This window comes from Nicotiana sylvestris, chromosome 7 (assembly GCF_000393655.2).
Source record: "Nicotiana sylvestris chromosome 7, ASM39365v2, whole genome shotgun sequence".
NCBI lineage: Eukaryota > Viridiplantae > Streptophyta > Magnoliopsida > Solanales > Solanaceae > Nicotiana > Nicotiana sylvestris.
Genome location: NC_091063.1, coordinates 39,567,121 through 39,594,745, shown reverse-complemented (window position 1 = coordinate 39,594,745; position 27,625 = coordinate 39,567,121). Strand labels below are relative to the sequence as shown.

At 33.7% G+C, this 27,625-nt stretch overlaps 1 long non-coding RNA gene across 1 annotated transcript; it reads right to left on the bottom strand.

Moving 5' to 3' along the window:
* Positions 1–959: 959 nt before the first annotated feature.
* On the bottom strand, positions 960–11,984 carry LOC104234387 (uncharacterized). Its single transcript, XR_011401034.1, has 7 exons — positions 11,902–11,984; positions 10,226–10,252; positions 9,334–9,454; positions 6,718–8,079; positions 6,284–6,411; positions 3,768–3,818; positions 960–1,213 (listed from the first exon to the last, which is right to left on the bottom strand). It is a non-coding gene; the product is annotated as an uncharacterized lncRNA (long non-coding RNA).
* Between the last annotated feature and the right edge of the window lie 15,641 nt (positions 11,985–27,625).

Here is a 27,625-nt window from a genome sequence, read left to right as displayed (position 1 = left end):
CAACCATTATTTATATCTATTACTCACTGAGTTGGAGTACTCACTTTACTCCCTGCACCCTTGTGTGCAGATTCAGGCGCAGCAGGTCCCGCTCCTAAGTGCTGATCCCTCCAGTCCAGGCGGTGTTTCGGAGACTACGAGGTAGCTGTTGACGTCCGCAACCCCGTGTCTCCCTTATCTTATTACTTTTATGTTCTTCAAGTAGTTCTACCTGATATTGTATTTAGTAGACTCGTATCAGGATTCTTAGTTGCTCATGACTTGTGACACCCCGGTTAGGGCTGTGTCGGGTTAGATTTCCGCTTTGTTATCTCTATTTCTGCTAATTGTGCTATTAAATCATGTTTGAATCATTCTTATGCTGTTTAACTGCTTAAAAGGACAAATTGGGTTAGACTGGCTGGTCTTGTCTTCACGAGAGGCGCCATCACGACCGGGTTCGGAGTTAGGGTCGTAACAAGTTAGTATCAGAGCCTAGGTTACATAGGTCTCACGAGTCATGAGCAGGTTTAGTAGAGTCTCGCGGATCGGTACAGAGACGTCTGTATTTATCCTCTAGAGGCTGCAGAACCTTTAGGAAAACTTCACATTCTTGAGTTCTTATCGTGCGTCCTAGATTCAGCTTGAAAAGTAACTCTTGAATTCCTTCCACGCGTTCGTATGCACGCATGAGCGCTCAGTATCAGATGTGTCTCGATGGCTCAAAATCTGAATTAATGAAAACCTAATACTCGGTATGTTGACAACTTACGTGTAGAGTTTGTATAGACAAATCTAGCAAAGCATTGACGTGAAATGACTAATATATCCTCGTGCCTTTTAAAAATGACATGAAACAAACATGTCGAAACTCTTTCTCTTCTATAATATAGAAACTAGGTAGGGGTGGCTTGTGCCAGCACAACAATGTTGTGACAGTTAAAACTATTAGGATCGAATCAGCTGCACAACATCATATGTTAATAGCAAGGTATTATTTATTTGGAACAAAATATCCACTCTTGAATGTTGTCTGGTTGGCAAATAATACATTATTTACCTACGTAACAGTATCATATTATTAGATGCATATGTGTCATATTCTTTATATCATATATGGGAGAATTATTTACATTTTATACTATTTACACATTGGCAAATGGTGATGCATTTTTACTGTTGTATTTAATCTTCTCCTTAGCTTTCTTCTTAGTAGTTCTTCACCAAAATATACCTGTACAATTATAAAATAATAGTCAGTGCTCAACAAAGTGATGGGCGAAGAACAACAAAGAATAAAAATTTGAAGTTAAATAGTGAGGAACATGCAAGTAGAGAAGGCTACTTTTAAATAAATGGCATAGCTTTGGGCCTAGACAACATTTTTTAGTCAAAATTGTACGGCGTAGCCAGATTTACGGTTGGCTATCGAAAAATAGCCACCGATCAAAATGTAATCGATTTCAAGCCATTTTAACTTAAAATATATTGGTAAATGACATAATTGCCCTTGACCTTTTTAACATACTGTTTAGTTACTTTTTATCGCCTTTCTCTTTATTTTTACAGCAGTTGTACGGATTTCACTTCTTGAGAGAGCACTTTTCTTCGAATCTTGTCTGGGTTAGGTCCAATTTTCTTCAAAATTATGGGTGAGTTTTGTTTTTTACGATAATGTGTTTGAATTTTCGTTGTTATTAATGGTTCTTTAGGTTTAATTTTGATTTCCATACCGTTAGGGTTTAAATATTTGTTGTATTTTAACTTTTACGATTTTTTCTCTGTTCATTAGTTTGTCTTACTTCTGGTATTTTTGTCACTCTGTTATTAGTTTTATATTATAATGTTGTAATCGTTGTGTAATTTATTTTTATAAGTTTTTCAAATTTTTTCTAGTCTCTGTATATTAGAGTTAATTTTCAAGTATTTTCTTGCTTCATCTGCATTTTAGATTTCTCCAGTTCTTGTCAAATTTTGATTATGTTTTTGTCCAGTATATTATATTGGAAGTCTGTCATGTGAATGTTTATCTTCCAGTATAACATACTGGAAGAATATTATAATGTTTGTATACCAGTATGTTATATTGGATGAATATTATAATATAGTTTGAGTTTTATTTCATTCCAGTATATTTTACGGGACTTGTGCTGTGTGTATGCTTTTTCTCCAGTATATTATACTGGATTCTGTTTAGACTAAAATTATGTTTTATCTGTCATTACTTTTTTTGAATGATTATTTGTCTTTTTTTTAATTATGCTCTTTGATTCAGTATATAATACTTGAGTTTTGTTTGATTTCAGTAAGCAACTAAAATAAGAAATACAACAATAGTTAAATCAGCAAACTTTGGGTAAAATATCTTTTTTGTGAACATCCTATATAAAATACTGGACATTATAATTCCGCAAGGTACATCTCTAACAAAATATACAGGAACCCAAATAATTAGATATTTAGATGTTATATTGTTAAAAAATATAACTCCAGTATAATAAGTTGGAAATAATTGAGTTTTTCATATAAAATTAAGCAAATTTTAGCTTATTATAATAGAGTTACTGGAGTCACACAAACTTCCAGTATAATATACTGAAAGTATCTAAGTTTTACATATTAATTTAGAAAAGTCCAGCAAATTATACTGTCGTTATGTTCTGAAGCATTCTATATTATTTATAGTTGTTTTGAACAATGTAGATTTTATTAGTTACGATCTAAATTACAGAAAAAAAGATATTTAATACAATTTAGCACAGATTAACGCATTGAGAAAATTAGACAATAACACAGATTGAAGCATTAATTGAGAGAGTTAAATCAATAAACTTTGTGTAAAAAATCTGGTTTGTGAACATCCTGTATAAAATACTGGACATTATAATTCCGCAATGTACATCTCTAGCAAAATATACAGGAACCCAAATAATTAGATATATAGGAGTTATAATGTTAAAAAATATAACTCGAGGATCATAAGCTGGAAATAATTGAGTTTTTCATATATATTAAGCAAATTCCAGTTTATTATACTGTTGTTACTGCAGTCAAACATACTTCCAGTATATTATACTGGAAATGTCTAAGTTTTACATATTAATTTAGAAAAGTCCAGCTAATTATACTGGCGTTATGTTCTGAAGGATTTTGTATTATTTTTTGTGATTTTGAACAATGCAGATTTTAATAGTTACGATCTAAATTACAAAAAAGAAGATATTTAATACAATTAAGCACAGATTAACGCATTGAGAAAATGTGTCAAAATAACACAGATTAAAGCATTAATTGAGAGAACTTACTTCGATTTGCGAAAAATTCGAAGAATCAAAAAATTTTACTGGGAGAATTTTCTGGTTTGAATTACAAACAGAAGAATTGTAGAGAATCACAATTAAATCTGTGGTGGTAGAAGATAGATTTAATTGAGAGAGCTTACTTCGATTTTCAGTTTAAAGCCGGAAGGTTTTGCTAAAGAAGAATATAAGATCAAGTCGCGTAAATTTAATAAACATAGTAGGGGTATTTTAGTCAACAAATTGTTACCGTGCTTAATTCGCGGCTAAATATCGTTGACTTTTAATTATGTGGCTAAATTTGATTGACCAGGTGTAAAACTGGCCATTTATAAATTTTCCGCCGATCTTCACACGAGGTCGGGAAGGCTTTGTTATTAATTTAATATGCAAATTCATTATAACGAACAATGTTAACAATTCAATTATCCGTCAAGAAATATTGAATGTATGACTAAGGTAAACACTGTATTTCATGCTTTTTATTACCTTATCTATTCCAAGGGCAGCATACTGTTGTGAAGCATTGCAAGAACCATCCTACAAATTATAACAGGAAAATACAACAAAAGTATATGAGACAATTCCAACACATAAACTCAAAATAACACAAAAATAAGTACTTATGCAGCAATTTGTCTCAAAACCATAAACAAAAAGATATTCCGGATGGAACTTGAGTAAACCAATCTCTAGCCCAACCTTTGTTATATAAATTACATGTATTAGCAACTTTCATCCACTCATATTCAATGACTCTGAGAAGAGATCACAAAAGTGGAATCTGTTTGTTTGAATTTTATCATTAGTATGAGGAATTGATGGATTATTATATGCAGCGGAAGCAATCCCAGTATCAAAATCACATGTAATTTAGACAACTAGCATAAACGGGATTTCACGGGTTACCTCTTGAAGCGTGAACATATCTCTTCTACCACGTGAGCCTTTAGTTCCATAACTTCTCAATGGAATCTCCATCACCCGCACAATCGTGATCCTCGAACGTTCCACGGTCTTCTACTGTGTTACCCAAATAATACCCGAAAATAGCAATTTCGTGTGGGCGAAATTTCTAGGAAAACTTGGCTGAAAATTTCAGCCACCATCTACTCATCCCTCTAGGTGGAAAACCTTATGTATTTATAGCACAAGTTTTAAGGGTTAAGACCCTTTTCCAAAACCTGTTGGTTTTCTTTTCCACCAGAAAAATGATTCCTTTATTTCCTATTATTTAGGCACAGTAGGGACCACAGAATTTAATTAACAAGGCTTCAATTATGGAATTAATTTCTAATTTTCGAAATTAATATCTACCATAATTAATTACGAATTATTCCACTAAAAATCCGTAATTGCACTCCTTATCCAATTTCGAAATTCATCCATTAAATCTTATTTAACTCCCCATATTAAGATTCAGATACTAATCAAGTAAATTAAATTACTGACGATTTAATTTATTGATTATTTCCTTTAGACTTTCGCTTAACTTATTTCATGTGTCGGATACAAAATCCACCGGCCGGGTTTACACATGCAAACTTATAAGCTTTCATAAAGGTATATCATCAATCTCTAAACCGAGACATGGATTCCATCAACTAACTATTACTTCGCCAATGTATATTATTATTATCCAATTTACCAGGCATATTGACCCACGAAAGAATCTCGCCTTTTAATAAATCAAAACAATAATAATACACACAGCTAATAATAATTATATCAAGATTAAGAGTATAAGTACATTTAATGGCTAGAGAGTTTATTTTATTAAGTCAGTATAAAATACTTATCTCTACCTGGTCCGTTCAATACATACAAAATGTACTAGCACAAGAAGTTGGAATTAAACCATTCCCATAATCAAGATTAATTATATTTAATCTTGTGCTACAATCATTCCTGATGGTTTGTCCAATTCCATCATTAGATTGTGAACTCAAACTTTATACTTATAAGAACCGATGATTTAATCTTCCGTGTATAAGCTAAACTCTATACACTAAATCATCTACTATATAAGCAAAGGACACAGACTATTATATGATCTATTTAAAACTTTATTAAAACTGAATAAACAATTATTTCATAATAAATACTATATCTAAACCAAACTCATGGTTAATAGTATATATCCCAACAATCTCCCACTTAGACTTTTAACCATGATAATTATTAGAATATACTATATCCAAATGCATGGTTAATAGTATATGCCCCAACAATTGGCGAGGAACGCAGTACGCAAAGGCTTGACTAAAATATTCGAAAAGCATACTAGAAAACTAAGTTAATAGGAACCAAATACGTTAGCGACTTCCACATAAGATCACGTGCTCCCTTCTAATCTTTTCTAACATGCTTTTCATAACTCAAAGCAATGACTTCAAATAAAGATTTTCTAATTAGAGCCGAACACCAACAAAAAATTTAAATGCGTATATGACTAATAATAAGACCAACATGGTGCATTAGAATATGAAAAATAGTCACATATTTGGAGATGAGCTACTGATAGCTTAACTAAAACTAATGCATACAACCAGGTAGTGTAAGGGATCTTCCACATTAAACCAGCAGGACTTCTTTTCAGCAGAATCGATTAACCCTTTCAAATAATTCAGTAAAAACTATTCCACCTTCAACTAATGATTTGTCCCCTTGACCAACAAATATTCTTGCAATTGAAGTGTATCTTCAAACCGACCTTTGCAAACTCTAGGACACCCCAATAGTTTTTAGAACCAAGATATTTTAATTGGATGCATGGAGTTTGCATGACCTCGATAATCAAGGTTGTGCAGGTAGAAGAAACCTTCAGCATCTTTCATTTTATGCACTACTGGAGAAGCAAACCTTAGAAGGAAAATCCAACATATACAAAAATGATATGATTTGTGATTACAATTCTGTCCCAATAAAATTTTATATATACTTTCAGATGTTATTGGAAGTATTAGCATCTTAAAAGACAATATAGAAAAGCAATTGGAACCTACAAGAAGTTTGAGCTCGACGTCACAGCGTTGTGAGAAGTTTATCTAGTCTCCTCTTGACAGATTTTGGTATCCAATTCCACTTCGCGAGTAGTGCATCATCTTCTATACCTGGTTCTTTTGGCAAAGAACTTGGAAAAATATTATAAAACATGAATAGGTGCGGAAGTTTCTTTTATACAGAGAAACAGACACTTTGGCAAATAAAATCAAGTAGAGGAGTTGAAGCAACAGATTCACTACACAGTAAGCATATTAGGATCTATTTATTCATACGACTCAGGAAAAGGAAGCTTCTCTTTCTTTTAATTTGAAGGACAGAAAACAGACACATTGATGTATGACGCAAAGAAAGAAAGGGACTTTACTATAGCACTAATTTTTTATAATTTGAGGCACACAGAAAAGATTAAAGATTGTAATCAAACATACCATACCTTCTATCTCAGTATTAGTAATTAGTTCTTCAGTCACCTTATCCTTTGTAGTGGACTCCTTAGTAGGCGAATTTGAAATGGTGGGTTCAAAGTTCACGCTTTCTTCTGATTTCTCTATTCTATTTCGTTCTCTTAAAACTTCTTCATCTTTCACTGTATAATCTGCAAGAGAACAAAGAATAGATAAGTAACTTAACAGGATTCAACAACGTTTCCATCAAGTTCTATTTACTCTGTCATAACAATGCTGCCCTTTTCGGTTTATCCCAAAATAGGTACTCATATTAAAGAGGAAAGTTCCTCCCTCAACATTTAAACTGGTGCCAAATACATATTACATTATATTGTTTCAAACTTAACGTGACATCTTACCAACTAATATTTAATTTTTTCATATTTGAAACATTATGTTTAACACTTCCAAACAGATCCCACCAAACTGCATAAGACAACCTATCCAAACATCTCACTCTCAATAACAACAAAATATGTATCTTTAATGGGACATATCCATGGGGACTTTAATTTAGTAGCCATATTAGTTATTACTTAGTTGTTGAAGAAATAGGTGATATCATTATTTACGGAGAGTTGAGAAAGAAAATTCATGATTTAGCACAAATGCACAACTCAGGCAAATCAACAAGTGGAGCAGGTATCCACAAGAGAGTATTCTCGTTGGATGTTAGCTGTTTCACTGAAGCCGGCATAGAGGTGGGTAACATTAAATATGACCGTTTTCTTGCATTGTGATAACTCGACTTACCTCCCAAAGAGAGCTTTAGCGGCACATACATTACATGGTGACATAAAATGGTTATATAAGTGATTTGTCAGTATATAAAAAATCAAGGAGAATAGATATCTCATCAGGCATTTCAAAATTTTATGAGACCAAAAAGGAAGCCAAAATTTAATCAGGAAACTTATGCAGGAAAAAAATATCTCGACTCCTTACATGTCCAGCTAAAAGGTCTAAGTTGTCCAGCTTTAAAATAAACTATTGCATGATTTTCACCACCTAAATCAATTCATTCTCCTTAGCACATATACTGTAATAGGATAGTGTCATGCATGAAACTCCTCTTACCAAGAAACACTACTTTTTTTTTATATCATGTTCTGAAATTATATATTTAATTTGACCAATTATGACTGAAAATTAACTCTCGAAATGGAATACCATTTTGAAAGACAAAACAAATCCTGAAACAAATATCATAAAAAATTGTATGGATGAGAGCAGTATGCAAAAATATCACTTAATTTCAGTAGGCTCCATTCGGATTAGCTGTCTTAATCATTCAAGGGTCGTCCAAGATCTCCTGAACGGAAAGTCGCTTCAATATCATTCACAAGATCCTGGACAAACAAATATAGCTACATCATGCATCATTCTTCACAAAATTTATGCAAATATATCTTCTAATAAGCTTATATGGCAATGAGATACTTAGCTTCAGCAGAGACATCAGATGATATCTCTAATTAAACAATAGACTACTTCACCTAGTGATGGCTTCAGAAATTCATGAAATTCAGCAAATCAGACACAATTTATAGTTAAACTGCAAGTAGCTTCTCCTTCGAGGACAAAGAGAACCAAGAATATATTTGACTTATCTAAAATTCTTTATATTGGATTTAAACTTTCAGCCCCACTTTAAATTAATTGTGAAAATTCAGTTTCTTTCATTCGTGAAGAAGAAAAGGAAGACATGAAATCTAAACAGTTACAACCAAAATCCTCAAATCTCGCTCTGTAACTATAACTCTTTTGCTATGTGGTGAAAATAGAAAATAGGATAGAGGTGTAAAAAACTTCAGGTGCTAACAGTGTCAAACATTTGTCGGCAATTTTCTATTTTCTCCCTTACCTCCGAAGGATGGAAAAGACCAGGGATGCATAAGAAATCAAATAAGAAAACCAGTTCATTGAAGATTTTTTACTAAACACCTCCACATCAGAGGTTTTTACCTAAGGAATCAGAATCAGGTCATGAAAAGAAAGAGATGGTAGGTCGGTTGCGGTCGTTGGCTCTGGAACAAACAACAACTATATGAAGATAATAGTAAAAAGCAATTAGCAACACACCGCAAGATAGAAACAAAGAGCCCTAGTCCCCATCATCGTTGCCAACCCAGCACACTGCCCATTGAGCAGACCAATGAAGAAGGAAATAGAGCCAATCCAAGCGCAACGGAAGAGCACAAAAGGAAAATGATGAAAATTATTCTGCCTATTTTTCATCCTCTTAGAGGTTGCGTAGTCTAGACTCTAGATGATACACACAAGTAGGAGAGAGAGAGCGAAGGGAAGGGGGAGACAGAGAGAGGATAGAGAGAGCCAGAAGGAGCATCGAGATAATAAGCCTAAAAAACGTGGCAAATCAGTTGCTGCGTAAGTATGCATAAGCGAAAAGACGATATTACCCTTGATTTGAAATGTATTGCCACGAAACACACACGTCGAAATTATTTCTCTTCTATAGAATAATAGACTAGACGGTAATGGCACGGGCCCAATAGTATAGAAGCTGTAACTTTTAGTTTTAATCAACTTCATTTTGATATGAGAATCAAGAGAACTAAATTAGTCGGTAGTATTTAACATACTTTCTAAACATTGTCATGCATCTTTGTTTGTGCTTCATTATACCATAAGCTCAAATTTAGCATGCTCCAAAGAACTCCTGCCAGTAAAAAGAGCGAGTACACACGAATACACCACACATAGCTGCACAACATGCAATAAATACATTAGAATCAAAAACCTCCTTCCACTCTAATAAAATTTATTTCACTAATATAACAAAATTATACCAGACACATGGAAAAAGGGGTAGCTGTAGGCAAACCCCAATAACTGTATCCTGCCATAAAGGAATTCGAGAGTAGCCGGCACATAGGCATAATGAACGCAAGGAATTCGCTCATCATGGTTTATCTCTTCATTTTCATTTTTTCATGAAAAAAATAAAAGGTCTTTATGAAGCAAGTGTACAATTGCATATTGACTATTTGATATGAACTTACTTTCACCTTTATTAATATGCATACTTCTTCTCTAGTACTCTATCATTATTGCAGTAGTTACGTCAATTATAGGACGCGAAATTTCATTTAAGATGCTTGCTAGATTTTCATCTTTTTATGTACAAGTGTACTGGAAAAACATTTAGGGGAAGAAGAAGAAGAAACAAACTCATTCTTTTATGCTCGAAATGAAATTATAGCCTATTAGGTGTATTTTTTTTTTTGGCCAAAAGTGCTTTTTTAGCTAACAATATTTTTTCACAAAATTAAGATATTTGGTCAAACTTTTAGAAGGAAAAAATTACTTTTGAGTAGAAGTAGAAGTTATTTTTGAAAATTTAAAAATGCTTCTCAAGTTGATTTGTCAAACACAAATTGGTTCTCACCAAAAATATTCTTTTGAAAAGTACTTTTTAAAATAAGCTAATTTTGAAAAGTTTGGCCAAACAAGCTATTAGACTCTATGTATTACCTGATATGTTTCTATGGAAGCAACATCCTGCACAAGCAAATTAAAGGTCCATCAGGTAAGTTCTTGAAGGATCACTTGTCCAACTATTCAAATCAAAGTTAAGATGCATGAAATTTTAGTAAGTTGAGTTGTATTGTGAAGTTAAAAGAGGAAAACAAATTTACTGAGCATATAGGAAAACGAATACACTGGAGCTGAATATGGATCTTAATGAGTACATGAGATTTTATCAAGCTGAGTTATCTTGTTTCAGCGACAAAACTTTCAATACTGGACAACTTCTCAAATCCTTTGCCAAGACACCATATGAATGAAAGTAATCTAAATCATGCAACAGGATAAAATGCACATGCTCCATAGCCTTTAAATGTTCTGTGTTGTACATCGTACTGAGACGACAAACATGAAAATAGTGTACTTACCTTAGGAGAAGTATCATGTTGGAATCCCTATTTGAATAATTCCATAGCGACCCAGGCAATTATCCTACCGCCTTCTCTGTTTTGCTAGTTTTAGAGTAGGGGTGTACAAAGGAAACCGATAAACCGCACCAACCCAATAATTCGAGTCAAACCGAGAAAAAAACCCGACTATGGTTTGGTTTGGTTTGATTTGATTTGGTGTTGGAAAAAAACCCGACCATAATTGGTTTGGTTTGGTTTTAACTAAAGAAAGTCAAACCGAAACCAAACCAACCCAACATTACATATATAGAAATTTTAGATATATTTAATATATAAATATACTTATTGTGATGTAATTTATAAATCTTTCTTAAAATTTTTCATAAGTTTGTCTTTTAAGGTATTATTTCAAAGTTGGACTTACGACTTTTGAATGTTCCAATAAGCTTTATAGCCATTAATATTAGTAAATTAAATAATGCTAACAAAAGCCCAAACCAAAATCAAATCAATACTAATGCTAACAAAAGACATTCAATTCAATACTACGAACGAGAATGTATTGAATATCTATTTTTTGTTTTGCAATAATTTAGATAAAAATGCATAATCTATTTTTGTTTTTTCTTTAGTGTTTAGTCATGTAATTAATACTTCCTTATTAGTCTACTTAGTTTAGCATGACTTAGTACTTTTAGATTATGTTTATTTTTATTATGGCTTTTTAATTAGCAATATTTATATTACATAATTTTATTGTCTTTATTATTGAATATTTTAGGATAATGTCATGACACATCTCATATTTTGTATTATTTTCTTGGAAAATACTTTATATACTTGTATCTTACTAGGATTAAAGAAATATTTTGAGCACAATTTATATGTTTTGTTCTACGAAAATTTTACCGAAAAAAAACCCGAGAAAAACCGAGAGTGAAAACCCCAAATTTTATTGGATTGGTTTGGTCTTTAGATTTAATAACCCGACACAATTGGTTTGATTTGGTAATTATAAAATCCAAACCAACCCGGCCTATGTACACCCTTAGTTTAGAGAATAGCAAAAAAGGAAAACTCGATTTTACAATCAAATACATAGATATAACAATAAAATTTGCCAAAGAAATCAAAGCAAGCATTAGCACATAAAACAAAAAGGGAAAACAAAAAATGAAACAAAGAGAATGAAAATAGGAATCGAACAAAAGAATAACTCCAAACAATATTGAATCGAAGAGGAAACACGGAAGAAGATTGCGCTGGTATTACCCAAAAATTTGCACGTGGGCTGAAACTAATTGACATAGCAAATTCCCAACAATATCTTTTCAATTTTGTGGTTAGCCCTTTTTGAATCGATGTTGGAATGGGACAACCGAAATTGGGAATTTTGTATAATTATTATATTCGCTAACTAAATATATATATATAAAAAAAATATTTCAGAAAAGGGTTCAAAATGCCCCTAAACTATTAGAAAAGGTTTAAAAATACCCTTCATTCATCTATTGGGCTAAAAATACCCCTTCATCCACTTTTTTTGTTCACTTATGCCCTTTGACCGTTAGGTCAATGCTGAATTAAAAATAATTATTATTCTTTTTGAAAACTTAAAAAAGAATATTTTCGTTTTTTTAAACTAATGCACCAGTAGTCCACTAATTTAGTAAAATCGTCTTCTTCTTCTTCTTCTTCTTCTTCTTCTTCTTCTTCTTCTTCTTCTTCTTCTTCTTCTTCTTATTTTCAGTTTTTACAAAAAACAATTCAGTCTTTACAAAAAAAAAATATTTTTTATCATTTTTTCAGTTTTTTAAAGCACTTTGTTTTTTGTAAAAATTGTAAAAATAGAAAAAAAAATTCAACGAAATATTTTCGTTTTTGAAAAATATATTTTTTTTCATTTTTTTTAAAGCATTTAAATTCCATGTGGCAACTTCTTATTGGTCGAAATTAAAACATCTAACCTATTAGAAAGACTAACCCATATCTATCCGTTTTTCGGAGTAACTCGCCCCAAACATTGACCCGACCTGAGTAAAAAGTTCAACTAAAAAAAAGATGCACCACTTCCATCAAACTCTGGGTTATCTATACTCCTACTGTCATACTTTGGAACAAAAATACTCCTATTTTGGATGGAGTGCCACATGCACCAGATTAAAATGACCCTTTTTTTACCCGACCCGTTTTAAAAAAACCCACAACCCGACCCCTATTTTCATTTTTTCAATTTTTTTTTTTATAATTTTGTTATAAAATAATAAAAGAAGAAGAAGAATATTGCAGAGCAAAGTAGAGAGAGAGGGAATTCTTATTGATATGAGATGAATTACAATGGAATAGAACCCTCTATTTATAGGGAGAGGATGACTTAGCCACCAAGTAATGAATCCTGGAATCTGTCTAAATATAGACATTCACCATAAATAAAATTCTATTTATAACACTCCCCTAAATGTCTATTCAACAGATAATGTGCCTCGTTAAACCATTAACTAAAATAAAACCCAGCGGGAAAAAAATTCTAGAGAAGGAAAAAGAGTACACATATCTAATAATACGCCTTTTGGCTGCCTCTTTAAAAATCTTGCAAGGAAAACCCAATGGGACAAAACCTAGTAAGGGAAAAAGAGTACAACGCGCATTAACTCCCCCTGATGAGAGCATCAATTCACATCTATAAGTCTTCACATTTCAATCTTGTGCACTAGCTTCTTGAAGGTTGACGCCGGCAGAGATTTGGTGAATAAAATAGCCAATTAAGTCCAATGAATATGTTGCACCTTGAAAATTGTCGCTATCACATTATCATGCTTATAGTTATAACAAGATACATATGTGCGCAAATAGCACTTAGGATATGGTACTTCAGAACCAAGAATTGTATATGCTTTAAACGATTTAAATCCTTCAAGAATTGTCATATAAGTATAGACATATAAGTCATATAATAAACTTTAATATGCATATCAAGTTTTCATGTCATGCTAGACAAATAAGATATCGAAAACTGATTATACATATCATTGACTTTATACTTTCAAGTGTTTGAACTACACGTCTAAAACTATATGTCTTTCATATGGAATCAATTTTACTTGAATTGTGTCTCCTCCATTTGGCCAATACTTTTGTGTCTATATTCGATAGACTTAAGATCCCCATCTATACTTAGATCTATGATAGATGTCGTCGACAAACATTTTATATCGGTTTCAATATTTTTTCATAAAGACATAATATAAAGATCTCTTTATTCATATATTCAGGTACATGAATCTCTCATGAGATTTTATGAAGTGTTATGTCATGTGATCTTCTAGATCACTTGCCTCCTTTATTATGATCATTTGCTCGTCTTCTTTATCAAGAAGTTTATTTGAAACCGATTTGTCTATATGGTTTAAGCGTACCATAGACTTTGTCCTTCTAGGACTTAATATGAGCATTTGTAATGAGAATATAGTTACTTTCTTTGGGTCAGCAAATGCGTCTGGCATTCTTTGCAATATATTTCAAATTAATTATCCTTTTATGAACTTCAAGTTCATATTATCTTAATCGAGGATCTAAATGTACAAATGATAATTCATTCCACTTAACTTTTTCTCAATTGTTTATCATATCTCCCCCTCATGTTAGAAAACTAACTTGTTTCCTCAACTTTGAGAACTCATCTTTGTGCGTTATGGTGTTAATCAAAATATACATCGCACATCAATAATAATAAGATAGAATTATATGGTTCCTGACCCTGAACCATTTGTGAGGGGATATACTTTGGTATATAACGTATATCAAATTGATATAGATAACTTTGTTCTTATAAGCAATTGTTTAGCTATTAAGTGGAGGCACTCAATAAATTATTTTGCTAACCCAACTTATCAAGATGAACTATCTTGAATAAAAAAAATCTGGAATATTCTCTAAATTAAATTATTGAGCAGTTACCTCGCAAACACCATGTTGCAGGTTAATAATAATCGCACATGTAGCCATCTCATAGATGCATCTTGCGTGGTATACATGGCAGGTGAATGGACCCATATTCATTTTTGATATTTCCAGCATTCATGGGATTCAATCCCAATTTTAGTTGATATATTAATTAATGAGAACATGCAACATAAGAGAATTCATAAAGAATTTTCTAGTTCTTTAATATTTACCCATGTGAATTCTCTATTATTTTTGCACATCATACTTAAATTGATATGGTTAAACCAATTATGCCGACCGAATAAATTATCAATATTGATAAACTTCAGGTTTATACCATGACGCGTGCAATTATCAATAAACTTCAAGTTTATTATGATATGTGTTTCTATATCAATAAACATCCACTTTAGTGTGGTATTCTTTTATTTGTGTAGAACAAACTGGGGAATAAAGAGGGTAATTTTTCACATACATATTACCCCGCTACAAATTGTAGTAATAGAAGATATCATATCTTTCCTTTATTTATAGTCTCAACATAACCAACCGCTTTCGCGTATACTTTGAAAACTGAATAAGTTTCTTTGAGACTTACTACTACATAATACCTTATTGGTAATCAATTGTGTTTCTCCAAAATAGTATAATTGGCTCTTGCAGAGTTCCCAATTAATTTTGTAGTACCACATATTCATCAGCATCCATATAGTGAATATCTCTATTAAGAAGGAAGTTATACCATTATGGTTATGGTCAAAATTATATGCAAGATTTGTTTCTTGCATTACCGTTGTCTTTAAATAATCACATTGCCAAAATATTTTGGCGTACAATAAGTACGTGACCAATGACCATTTGTGCCATAATAATGACATTATTTTCTTATTTCCTATCAAACCTCCTTCTAGAGGTGAGTGTGGTATATACCACTAGCACACTCATATTCTTCTAAGAATGAATATGTATTCATAAATCACATGTTGTCACATTCACATCATGAATGGACCATAATCATCTATATGTGCTTTACAAAATCTCATGTCAAATCGATGACAAATATTACTTTCACATAGTGAAGGATTATTTTGAGAATACTTATTGTTCTCATTACCATAATAATGACGATTTTAATTTCGTCTATTGCCACGTCCACATCCATTGATACATTCATAGTAATAATTTTATCTTCTTTAAGACTTATCACATACTGCTATCACATTCTCTTAAGGGAATGAGAATGGAGCAAATACAATGGGTCGGATTTTCAATTCTTTGCCCACAATCATACATGAATTTGATCATGGCAAGGCATAAAAATTTTACCACTTTGGATGGTTATAATTTCTTTCAAACTCCATTAGAGTTACAATCAAAATTTATCGTTTTTGCTTGTATTTAAAATCAAATTATAGAATGTCAAGAATTTGAAAGAGAAAAGTAAAATACTTACCTTAAATCCAGAATTTAATCATGAAGGAAGTTCATGGAACAATTAACAATCATTATGCTCAATCCCCAAAGCTTCTACTCAATTGATTAGAGTCATGTGCTGATAACGTATTATAAAATAATAAAAGAAGAAGAAGAGTATTGCAGAGCAAAGTAGAAAGAGAGGGAATTCTTATTGATATGAGATAAATTACAATGGAATAGAACCCTCTATTTATTGGGAGAGGGCGACTTAGCCACCAAGTAATGAACCCTAGAATCTCTCTAAATTACATTCACCAAAAATAAAATTCTATTTATAACAAATTTCAGTTTTTAAAAAAGAAAAATATTTTGTTAAAAAAAGATTTTTTTTCAATTTTCACAATTTATTTCCAGTTTTTACAAAAAAAATGCTTTAAAAAACTGAAAAAAATGAAAAAAAATATTTTTCAAAAGCGAAAATATTTTATTAAAAACAATTTTTTTCCAGTTTTTACAAAAAATGCTTTAAAAATGATTTTTTTTTGTAAAAACTGAAAAAAAAGAAGAAGAAGAAGACTTTACTAAATTAGTGGACTACTGGTGCATTAGTTTAAAAAACGAAAATACTTTGCAAAATATTTTTTTTAAGTAATTATTTTTAATTCAGTATTGACCTAACGGTCAAAGGGCATAAGTGAACCAAAAAGGTGGATGAAGGGTATTTTTAAACCTTTTCCAATAGTTTAGGGGCATTTTGAACCCTTTTCCGAAAATATTTAGATATAAAATAATCGTTAGTCTCATCTCCTTATCGTTTCTTATTTTTACTCTTGAATTCCCATTCCTTCGTCAAAAATCTCTGATCAAAGATCAATTATTCAACTTTATTTCCTCACCGATCAAATTATTGATCTTCGCCTCTGATTCTGATAATCACGATCTGGATTTTTAATCCATTTTTTGGATCAGATCTATAAACTATGAGAGGTTTCATATCGAGATTCTTGTACATGATGTTTCCAGCGAAAGAGTACAAGATCGTTGTAGTTGGATTGGATAATGCTGGTAAAACGACGATGCTTTACAAGTTGCATTTAGGAGAGGTGGTTACTACAAATCTTACTGTTGGCAATAATGTTGAGGAGCTTGTTTATAAGAACATACGATTTGAGTAAAGATAGAACAGAAAGGGAAAGAAAAGACCTTTTATGTATCAAAAAGTTCTTTACAAAGGCAACATGGCCCGATCAGAATTTACAAAAATATCCTAAACACTTAATCTTCTGCAGGAGCAACATCTGCGTCCTTAGAGCCTTCTCCACTCTCAGAATCATCATCATCAGAAGAGAGCAACGCTTTGGCTTCAATCTCGAGCTCTTTCGCATTCTTTATCGCGATAGCAAGGTCAAGGTCGTGAGCGTGAATCTCCCCAATAGTCTCTTTTCGAGACCGACACTTGACGTGCTCGACAACCTAGTATGCTCGAGTCTGAGCAGCATCGGCAATTTCTTTTGCTCGATCTTGAGCGGCTTCGACGTCAGATCGGCAGACAACCACGATCGCCTCAGCATCGGCCTTAGCCGTCTTAGCCTCAGATTTCGCCACTGCAAGCTCCATGTCCAAGCGAGCATGTAGCTCCTCAATTTTCTTGGCTTGTTCCAATATTTTCAAATCATGTGTGGTTATATACATTTAATTATATTTTTGAAGATGAGTTTCAAAAATATTTGAAGATGAGTTTTTAAATTTGAAAATTTCATAAAAAATTGGTTGTAACGACCCGACCGGTCGTTTTGAGAAATTAAGCTCCGTTCAGCGGCGTAAGGTCTGGAACAGCTTCAGAATATGAGTATCAACTTGCGTGCATGGTGGAATTCAGTTAAAAGATGGTTTAGAGTCAAATTGGAAGAAGGAATCTAGTTTTGGAAGTTTGAACGGTGAAAATTTGATTGGAATTGGACTTTGGGTAAACGGCCCCGAAATGGGTCGTGGATAATCTCAACAGCTTTGTATGGTGATTTTGGACTTAGGCGCGCGTCCGGATTCAAATTTGGAGGTCCGTAGGGTAAATTGAGGCATTTCGGCGAAAGTTGGAAAAAGTTGAAGTTTGGAAAATGAAGAAGACCCATAGTTGACTTTTGTGATATCGGGGTCGGAATGCGATTCTGAGAGTTGGAGCAGCTCTGTTATGTCATTTTGGACTTGTCTGCAAAATTTAGCGTCATTCCGGGTTGATTTGGTAGGTTTCGACACGAGTTTAGAAATTTGAAGATTTGAAAGTTCATAAGTTCAATTTATAGTTTGATTCATTATTTCGGTGTTGTTTTGTGTGATTTAAAACCTCGAGCGAGTCCGTGTTAGGTTATGTGACTGGTTTGTGTGATTAGACGGGGTTCCGGGAGCCTCGGGTGTGTTTCGGATGGGCTACAGATCATTTTCCCCCATTTTGGAACTGTTGTTTTGCTGCTTCTGATATCCTTCTTCGCGATCGCGAACAGCCTCTCGTGTTCGCGATGCATTGTTGCTGACCACCTCGAAATCCTTCTTCGCGTTCGCATCTTTCTCTTCGCGTTTGCGAAGCCCTGCATTCTTCTTCTTCGCGTTCGCGTCTCTCCCTTCGCGATCGCGAAGCCTCGCATTTTTCTTCTCCGCATTCGCGAGCTCATCATCGCATTCACGATGGGCAACCTGGGCAGCCATAAAATTTCTTCTACGCGATTGCGACTCTTCTCCCGCGATCGCGATGCACAAATACATGAGCAGACAGAATATATCCCAAAGTCGAGGGTTTCACCATTTTCATCATATTTTGACTTCTAGAGCTCGGTTCTTGACAATTTTTGAAGGGATTTTCACCTGGGCAACTTGGGTAAGTGATTCTTACTCGGTTTAGACTAATTTCCATGAATCTTCTCTTAAATTCATCCTTTAATTTCAGAATTTTGGTAGAAATTAGGGGAAAAGTTCTTAGACCTAGAGATTGGGTTTTGATTAGGTATTTGACATTGGATTGAGATAATTTTGATATGGTTAGACTCGTGAGAGTGTGAGGATTCTGAAAATATAAATGTTACCCAATTCCGAGGCATGGGCCCGAGGGACATTTTGGTCATTTTACATAATTCCGCGTATTAGCTTAGAATTTAACTGTAGAATCAGTTAGTTGAAGTGTTATTTACATTATGAAATTGAATTGAATAGATTTGGGTCATTTGGACTCGAGTACTCATGGCAAGAACGTGGTTTCTAGTTGATTTTGAGCCGGTTCGAGGTAAGTATCTTGCCTAACCTTGTGTGGGGGACTTCCCCTTAGGATTTGAGTTTTCTCTGTTGATTGTAATCCGTGTACGCGAGGTGATGAGTGCGTGCTCGGACTTGTTTGTGGAAAAATTGACCTTTTAGGTTCTTAGGTCCTTATATTCATCGAGTATGAAGTTGTTCTTGATATGATTGAATTCCCTATTACTAGTTTCACCTCTACATATCTTACTTGGAATTAATTACTTTATGGTTCATTCTTATTGCCTAATTGACTATTACTTTGCTTAACTGAAGATCTTTACCCCTTCTATTGTCACGTTATCTTTCATAATTGCTTGTCTTTACTGGAAATCATTATTATCTCTCATGTAATTATTTAATCTTAATTGAGGTCACGATTATCTTCTCGCTGCTCATCCTTAATTGAAATTGTTGTATATCCTTTGTAACTTGCACAACTCTAAAAGAAGTTTAGATATCCTATGTTTAGTTGACATTTCCTTATTTGAAATTATGTGATTCATGTTAACTTCCTTGTTCTTGAACTACATATTATGAAATCGTTGCTTCATATTGTTTTCACCCTTGTTGAGTTGTTCTTATTATGCTTAGTATTCTCTGTTGCGGTTATTCCTTGTGAGTTAGTTTTACCGTCCCCTAGTGAACGGAAGTTCTTGAGTTGATTCACTTGTCGTGCTCTTGTATATATTGCCATTGTTGTTGTACTTATGATGGTGGTGCACGAGGTTTCTGCTGTGCGGTTGTTGATATTGTGATACACGAGGTTTCTGCCGTGCGGTTGTTGATATTGTGATGCACGAGGTTTATGCCGTGCGGTTGTTGATATTGTGATGCACGAGGTTTCTACCGTGCGGTTGTTGTTGAAAGGTTGCACGAGGTCTTTGCCGTGCTATTGTTGCTATTGATATATTGCACATGCGGCGTAACAAGGCGGGATATGTTTATATGCTTATATGTGGGTTGCGCATGTGGCGATATAAGGTGGGAACATTATGATGCATGTGTGGCGAAACAAGGCGGACACTTATTATGTTATTATTTGCACACGTGGCGGAACACGGTGGGTTATGTCAAGGATTGATTGTAAGGATTTGCAACGGCCTGTGGAGGCATTCCTATGTTGTTTAATATTGTGATTGTGGGTTGCTTACTTGTATGAGCTTTATCTCATGGAAGTTGTGAGGAAACATCGTACGTGCTACCCGTTCTTCTTCTCATGCTTATTAGCTGGTAGAAATTACGTTAAAGCACTTGCACAAGCATACACGTAGTTGAACACTCCTATTATACGTAAAGTCCTTTTGATTTTGCTAAGCATATATGTACGCCCTCGTTATTTATTATATATGTGAGAGTGGCCCTAGTTAGAAAGTGAGTCGTCAGTATGATCGTGAGGCTGATGGGGTGCAGGAATGCCAAGTGTTAGATTTCAGGTACTGAGACTCGTGAGTCGTAATTTGTCCGAGATTCGGTAATTCGAGGAAATTGTTGGATAAGACCTGATGTGGACACTGTCGTAGGATCTGAGCTATTGTTTTGTTTTTCCTTTACTGTATTGTAACTTTAGGATTTGGGTTGTGTTTTGCTCGTTCTTACGTGTCTTCATTCTTAATACTTTCGTTGTTGCTTGTTGTCCTCTTCCCTTATGGTGGCTGTAGCATTGTTAGTCTTTTCGTGCAGCCTTTATATATATATATATATATATATATATATATATATATATATCATGATCCGTTGTTCCTATAGTTGTACTGTTTATTATACCGGTAGGTGTCTTGACTGTTCCTCGTCACTACTCCACCGAGGTTAGTCTTGATACTTACTGGGTATCGCTGTGGTGTGCTCATGCTATTCTTCTGCACATTTTTGTTGTGCAGCTACTCCCACTCAGTTCTGTCAGCCTTGGAAGGAGGCGTTTCTGTAGAGATTTCGAGGTATATCTGCTACGTCCGCAGACCGAGGAGTCCCTTTCTATCTTTCTGTAATAAGTATAGCCCTTTCAGTATTTTCCTTTGTTTAGACATTTCCAGAGTTAGAGCTTCTTATGTATCCCTTAGCTTGTGATTTGTGAGATTTCGGGTTTTGAGAATTATTGTTAGCTTCGAGAGTTGTTATTGAATGTGCCGAGCGACACCTTAAACACTGTTTTATTTTACTATTTCAGTTTTAATTATTTCTTCCGCAATTATTATTTATATTCCGCATTGTTAGGCTTACCTAGCCGTAGAGATTAGGTGCTGTCACGATGGTTCACGGAGGGCGAACCGGGGTTGTGACATTGGTTTTCCCGTAAAACTTTAACATTTTTTCAAGTAAAATGCATGTCAATTAAGAAAATAAGTGTGATGTAAAAAAGAGATGTTATCTGTCAAGTGAAGGACAAATTATAAAGTAAATTAAATTTCTGTTACATAACAACAACAACAACAACATACCCAGTATAATCTCATGGGTGGGGTTAGTCCTTTTACACCGACTCCTATTTGATTCTCGCTCAGCTTGTTGTTGCTCCTTTGTACTTCTAGGTTTTCAGCATAGGCCTGTATACAGGCTATGTCCATGCCTTGTTGTAACTCAGCAGGCATGCATTCGTTTATCAAGTGTGGTCCTAGACCTACTACGTATCTGTATACCCTATCCTCCATATTTGCTACGATAGCTGGGGCGTACCTTGCTAAGGAATTAAACTGAAGGCCGTACTCTTTGGCACTCATACTGCCCTGACGTAAATTCAAGAAACTATCAACTATGGCTCGTTTAGTCTCTACTGGCATGTAATGTTTAATAAAGGTGAATTGTATTCCAATGACCACTGTCCTCTTAGCTATTGTACTCATATTTTCCTACTTGAAATTTCGACTCTATTAAGATTGTCATCTCAACGTTTCCACTGTTAGGCTTAACAGGACTGACAGTATTTGTCCTGAGTTCATAAAATAAAATTGAGGATGTCGTTTTGGAGTTCTGTTAGCTCCTTTTCATTCAAAGCTGGATGGGCAACTTAAAAGTTATTAGTATATAATACTTAATTAATCCTCCAGTGGGTCCTATAAGAAGTTCTCACAGCAGTTACTTTTTTAACAACTTCTAATACGTGAAAGTTAATAGAAAAAGTAAGGGGTCGTTTGGTAGGATGCATAAGAATAATGCTGAATAAGGTGTATTAGTAATGCCGGTATTAGTTATACTTGCATTAGTTATGCCGGTATTAGTTATGCTAATATATTTCTTATTCATTGTTTGGTTTGATGTATTAAAGCATTGCACAATTTCTAAAAGAATTGCTTGTTTACAAAAATGCCCTCAAAAACAGTATCACTCTAACTTTTTAAAATAAACATATGTTGAGAAATGTTTTTATATGAAAAAGTTTAAAAAAAGTATTTGATTTGTTTACCTATATTGTAATATAGAACTAAAATTTATTTATAAAAAAGAAAAATATGCTAAGTATTTATTTATTTAGTAGGGATATAATTTTATTTCTCACTATTTGGATTATTTTAAACCTGCATTACTATAGTAACTAGCATATTTTAATCAAGCATAAATTTGAAGGATAATTTTGTCTTTAACTGAGCTAATGCATGCATTAAAACCCATTGCATTGCTAATACCATGGTTTTCTATGCATTAGTTATGCATAGGATAATACCAAATAGGATGTATAACTAATGCATAGGTTCAAAATGTCTACCAAACAAGGTATTATTAATACACAGCTAATGCATGCATTATTTTAGCTAATGCATTCTACCAAACGACCCTTAAAAGTAAGAAAGGACCTCAGTACCAGAAATAAGTATATGCACGTAATCGAACAATACTGTTGCCTGAGAAATTAATTATGGAAATCAAGATACTAGCACACCGAAAACAAATTTCCATTAATCAGTTTATCAGTGTGACCAAAATAAAAATAGCTCTATTTATATCACAGTTTCATTGATAATGAGACGGTAAATCCACAGCCAAACTCACTCACAAAGAGAAAGTATGGAAAATAAACATTTAAAGAGTTTAACGCAAACTAAATATTGAAGTTTCTCTTATTTATATGAAAAATATAGGTATGGATGGTTTAGTTCAATTCATACCTGTTGAACTGGAAGCAAAGGCAGTTATTAGTATTTCGTCATAGGTTTAACCAACTATGCCATAACCGAAGCTAGCATTGTTGTGAAATAATTAATGCTGAATTTATCATGAGAAGTTCCATTATAACAAAGTTGTGCAATAGATCAGTAAGGTTTAATATTGGAAAAATTTAACATTTACGTATAATAAATACTCACTATTGTTCAAATTTATTTGATGCTTTAAGAGACTTGAAACGAAAAGGAGGAGTAGAGGACCTCAATTTTACCTTCCCAGACGTTTTGATCTTGATTAAACTTCGTGGATCATAGTCAGTTAGATGAGTTTATCTAGTAAATAAAGAGATTTATATTTATAACAACAAAACTTATAGGTTATTTTAGTTTCTATTAACTGAAATAGCAGTAGCGCTCCGCTTGTATTATATAAAGGTTGCACAAACTCTTAACAATATAACCTAATTATGGAAAAATTCATGCTTGAATCCTACAATAAGATATGGCAAAGAAAGAGGTACTTCACCAGAATGAATAGGTACTTTAGATAGACATAAAATGACGTACAATTAGTTTAGTCGTCATGCATGTGACAAGCTCTTGTTAAGTTCCCAAATATAGAACCATAAATTCGAGGACAACCCAGTTATATAATTATCGCCGGCATTTGAAAAGTGTAAATAATGTAGCAGTGAAACAGAAAGAGTGGTACAATAAGCATGTTACACAGTTACAGTTCAGTTGTAAAACACAATGGCTTACAGCTAAAGCAACAACTTCAAACTCAGTGTTCCTTTAAGTGCATTTTGCATGTGTATACTACTATACTCAATACAAGCAATAACATAGAAAAAATCAAAAGTCTAAAGCAAGAGATTACCCAATGAAGATCAGTAAAAGCAGGCTCGTCTACGAAATGCCTTAACTTAGCTTCTTCTTCTTCTTCTTCTTCTTCTTTAGAAACAAAGTTCAAGGTAATTAGCACAGAGTTAAAAACTTTAATTAGATGCCTCTTCTTTGGCAGAACACATATGAAAAAGATTAAAAAGTAAAACAAAGTACACATGGTATATGGGGTTCCCCGGTTCTGACGCGTATATTCCTGAAAAAAATCGCCGTCGCACTGGTTAGCCTAGCACACTGTTCATAGTTGGGAAGTAAATCTCCTTTTAATCTATCGGTCGTAAGTTATACTGTCTCTGAACACTTTTTTCTCCTAGTCGTTTTCTTTTCCCTTGCTCTTTTTTCTAGCACTTTGATGGATTATTGAGGTAATTATTCTTCTTTCTTATCTTGTACTTCTTGTACCCTGACTTCCATCTTTCGGAGGTACGTAAAAATTCTAGCAAGAATTAGGCAAAACAGCAGAAGACGAACATATTTCATCAAAAAAAAATAGTAAATGTGCAAATCAGGAATATTTACTGATATGTATGTAAAAATTCTAGCAACAATTATGCAAAATAGCAAAAAACCAACATTTACCAACCAAAATTTAGATTAGCAATAGAAGAAGTGCAATAAACCAAAAAAAAAAATTGCACAAACAATTAACTACTCGCAGCAAATTCAATAGAACAAAAATGGATAAACTATCTGCAATTGCCAACAGGAGAATTCATAGAGAGAAATCAAGAAGTAAAGGGGAAAATAAAGAGGTATACAGGTGAATAGACGATGGAGATGAAACAATGAAAAGGCTCTGCCAGTCATGGCGCTTATTAGCAAATTTTAGGCTACCTATACCAATCAAATGGCATGGAAGATAAAATTATACTAAATTACCTCAAAATAGTGTCCTCATAAGTAAAGTTAGTAGTTGTTTGGGTACTCGAAAATCGATAAGCCCATCCATCAGGTAGTTTAGCACCATGAACCTTTACAAGACCATATTCACGTCCCACGTCGAGAACATCAGGTCTATCTTCACCACCAGTAATCATACACACAAGTGACTGAAATTGTTGTCTACTGAGGGAATCTCCAATAAAAGCCAGCGTTCCGTTTTCCATCCTGGACGCACAACCAAGTTCAGTAAATTCCTTGTATGTAAAACCAATTAAATATCACCTGATGAATTGAAGAAGGGAGAGAGCAGCGCCATATTCTATGTAACAATAAAATTTAGACACTGAAAAATAGTGCAAACAGAATCATCTATTTCCAGACATTATGATGTAGAGAGAGAGCATGCACTACATAGGGGAGCTTCACAGTCACAAATTCTTGCAGTTAATATGAGATATATGTTCTAATCTCTTTGGTTTACTCAAGCTTACATTTCTGCCCTTGGAAAATACATTACAAGCCATGGTAGGTACAATACTATTTATGCCAGACAGATGAAGAGAGAAGGTTTTAATAGATTTCGGAAGAAATTTTCTAAGGTTATACATCCCCGGCATCAGAAAGTAATCAGTTATAGAAAAAGGAATCCGTACCTTTTCAGGAAGTTAACACCTGTAAACTCTTCCATCTCTCAATCTCTTGGTCTCTAACGTATTTTCTCGTATTCAAAATCCATACGTTGTGTCAAGCGGCAAGCCCACATGCTGACAACCATTGCTTGCAGCCAAATCCAGAATATAGAGGCCTACTATCATCTGTGACCAATCTACCTTTAGCAAAGTTACAACATGGAAATTAAGATAAGGGTATTAGTAACCAATATTGTACTAATCATTGTATCAAATTCACCAGCAAATTTAAGGATAGGCCAATTGGCAAGCAAGACCTTTTTTTAAGATTATCCAGAACCCAAGAAAGGGTGATTATAATTGGAAAAAGAAGGAAATTAGGTATTTGTTCAATGACAATGTAATCAAATCCGTCAAGATTTGACTTTCATGAACATTAGAAGTTTACAAACTTCTGAGGCAGATGTCAAATTTTCTATAGGGCTGTCTGCAGAATTCACTGTAGCAGCAACTTCATTTACATGTTCTCTTGAACGACTTTTTTCTTCCAAAGCTTCTTTTAAATCTCCTTTTTGGGCAGAGCTGGGAGGAATACCCCCACTTCCTGAAAAATACCATTAAAACATCACGATGTAGAGACTACATATTGCTTGACCTCAATAACATCTCAGGATACAAAGATATTATAAAACATGAATAGGTGCGGAAGTTTCTTTTATGCAGAGAAACAGACACTTTGGCAAATAAAATCAAGTAGAGGAGTTGAAGCAACAGATTCACTACACAGTAAGCAGATTAGGATCTATTTATTCATACAACTCAGGGAAAGGAAGCTTCTTTTTCTTTTAATTTGAAGGACAGAAAACAGACACATTGATGTATGACGCAAAGAAAGAAAGGGACTTTACTATAGCACTAATTTTTCATAATTTGAGGCACACAGAAAAGATTAAAGATTGTGATCAAACATACCATACCTTCTATATCAGTATTAGTAATTAGTTCTTCAGTCACCTTATCCTTTATAGTGGACTCCTTAGTGGGTGAATTTGGAATGGTGGGTTCAAAGTTCACGCTTTCTTTTGATTTCTCTATTCTATTTCGTTCTCTTAAAACTTCTTCATCTTTCACTGTATAATCTGCAAGAGAACAATGAATAGATAAGTAACTTAACAGGATTCAACAACGTTTCCATCAAGTTCTATTTACTCTATCATAACAATGCTGCCCTTTTCGGTTTGTCCCAAAATAGGTACTCATATTAAAGAGGAAAGTTCCTCCCTCAACATTTAAACTGGTGCCAAATACATATTACATTATATTGTTTCAAACTTAACGTGACATCTTACCAACTAATATTTAATTTTTTCATATTTGAAACATTATGTTTAACACTTCCAACAGATCCCACCAAACTGCATAAGACAACCTATCCAAACATCTCACTCTCAATAACAACAAAATATGTATCTTTAATGGGACATATCCATGGGGACTTTAATTTAGTAGCCATATTAGTTATTACTAAGTTGTTGAAGAAATAGATGATATCATTATTTACGGAGAAAAAGTTGAGAAAGAAAATTCATGATTTAGCACAAATGCACAACTCAGGCAGATCAACAAGTGGAGCAGGTATCCACAAGAGAGTATTCTTGTGGGATGTTAGCTGCTTCACTGATGCCGGCATAGAGGTGAGTAACATTAAATATGACGTTTTTCTTGCATTGTAATAACTCGACTTACCTTCCAAAGAGAGCTTTAGCGGCACATACATTACATGGTGACTGTATTGGGAAAAAATTGAGTTTATATATATTGAAGTGATTGAAAGATGACATG